Genomic DNA, 2,122 nt, shown 5'->3' on the forward strand with positions numbered 1-2,122 from the left:
TTACCTTTAGCTCACAGAAGGATCGAGTAACTAATGGACTCTGGAACAGATAGAAGTGGAATCTCTGTCACTGCTGATTGTAACTGCTGTCTGTCTGCAGCTCCGGGGGCTGTCAGTGGTGGTGAACGCCAACTATTTCAGCTTTAGACTTTAGAGATACAGCGTGGAAACTGGCCCTTCAGCCCGCTGAGTTCCTCCAGCTGGTTGTGTCTCTCCACAGTTAATCACGGGGTGGGGTTTGGGGTGTGAGTGCGCGGGGCGGCGGGTTGCAAGGCCTGGGCCTGGTCTTCGGTGTCGAGCGGGCGTTTACGACACATGTCGTTGTCTCTCTCTCTCCCCCCCCCCCACACAGGGTGGACGTTGCCCACCTGGTCCTCTACCATCTCACCAGCTGCTGCAGGAGGAAGTACTTTGACTTTGAGCGGGAGATCCTGGCCTTTGCCAACGACAACTGGGAGAACCTGCTGGTGGGGGCGGTAGGTGCGGGCAGCCCGGCCCCTGACCCGGTCGCAGCAGGGGTCAGAGAGCATGGGGTCAGGGTCCGGGGCGGGGAGCATGACCGCAGATTGCTGGGGGCATAGTGCAGGGGTCAGGGTCGGGGTGGGGCATGGCCCCTGACCCAGTCGGAGTGCTGGGGTCATAGTGCAGGGGTCAGGGTCCGGGTTGGGAGAGGGCATGACCGCAGATTGCTGGGGTCAGAGTGCAGGAGTCGGGGGACATGACCGCTGACCCGGACAGAGTGCAGGGGTCAGAGTGCCTGGGTCAGGGTCTGGGTCGGGAGGGCATGACCACAGATTGCTGGGGTCATAGTGCATGGGGTCAGAGTCGGGGGGGGCATGACCCCCGACCCGGTCAGAGTGCAGGGTCCAGGGCGGGAAGGCATGACCATAGAGTGCAGGGGTCAGGGTGTGCGGGGGTTAGAGGTGTGTGATGGCGGTTTAGTTTGGTCAAGTTCAGAGATACAGCGCAGAAACAGGCCCTTCGGCCCACCGGGTCCGTACTATACCCGGTTGCCAAGTTACACTACATTAATATCCTTTTAGTTTAGGTTTAGAGATACAGCGTGGAAACCGGCCCTTCGGCCCACCGGGTCCGCGCCGCCCAGCGATCCCCGCACACTAACGCTATCCTACACACACTAGGGACAATCTATACACTTACACCCAGCCAATTAACCTACAAACCTGCACGTCTTTGGAGCGCGGGAGGAAACCGAAGATCTCGGAGGAAACCCACGCAGGTCACGGGGAGAACGTGCAAACTCCGTACAGACGGCGCCCGTAGTCGGGATGGAACCCGGGTCTCCGGCGCTGTGAGGCGGCAAATCTACCGCCGAGCCAACCTACGGACTGACCCCTGACCCAGTTAGAGTGCAGGGGTCAGGGTGCGGGGTTGACCTCCTCAGAAACAGTTGGACGTGAAAGATTTAATAGGGATTTGAGGGGTAACTTTTTCCACACAGAGGGTGGTGGGTGTGTGGAACGAGCTGCCAGAGGAGGTAGTTGAGGCCGGGACTATCCCAACGTTTAAGATACAGTTGGACAGGTACATGGATAGGACGGGTTTGGAGGGATATGGGCCAAGCGCGGGCAGGTGGGACTAGTGTAGATGGGGCGTGTTGGCCGGCGTGGGCGGTTTGGGCCGAGGGGCCTGTTTCCGCGCTGGATCACTGGCGTAACGGCCATGTTTGTTCTCAGCTCTCCTGCGTGTCAAAGACGGAACGATACAAGCAACTCCTGGACACCCTGAACGCCCACCGGGACAGGTGAGAGGGGCAACAGCAGACAGACGGGCGGGCGCACAAGGGCGTGGTGTTGGGGGCAGGGACACTGGCACTGGGGTGGGCCAACATGGGGCATCACTAGTCTCTCTCCCCGTCTCTCTCTCTCTCCCCGTCTCTCTCTCCCCCCTCTCTCTCTCTCCCCGTCTCTCTCTCCCCCCTCTCTCTCTCTCTCCCCGTCTCTCTCTCTCTCCCCCCTCTCTCTCTCTCTCCCCGTCTCTCTCTCCCCCTCTCTCTCTCTCCCCCCTCTCTCTCTCTCCCCGTCTCTCTCTCCCCCCTCTCTCTCTCTCTCCCCGTCTCTCTCTCTCCCCGTCTCTCTCCCCATCTCTCTCTCCCCGTCTC

General features: G+C 60.4%; 1 long non-coding RNA gene across 1 annotated transcript in view; it reads left to right on the plus strand.

The window, feature by feature from the left end:
• The first annotated feature begins 351 nt into the window (after positions 1 to 351).
• Positions 352 to 2,122, plus strand: part of LOC144591897 (uncharacterized) — a 5,345-nt gene continuing 3,574 nt past the window's right edge. Inside the window, exons 1-2 of the long non-coding RNA XR_013547042.1 lie at positions 352 to 476; positions 1,698 to 1,765. This is a non-coding gene — a long non-coding RNA (uncharacterized LOC144591897). The remainder of the gene's footprint in view (positions 477 to 1,697; positions 1,766 to 2,122) is intronic.

This window comes from Rhinoraja longicauda, unplaced genomic scaffold (assembly GCF_053455715.1).
Source record: "Rhinoraja longicauda isolate Sanriku21f unplaced genomic scaffold, sRhiLon1.1 Scf002893, whole genome shotgun sequence".
Classification (NCBI taxonomy): domain Eukaryota; kingdom Metazoa; phylum Chordata; class Chondrichthyes; order Rajiformes; family Arhynchobatidae; genus Rhinoraja; species Rhinoraja longicauda.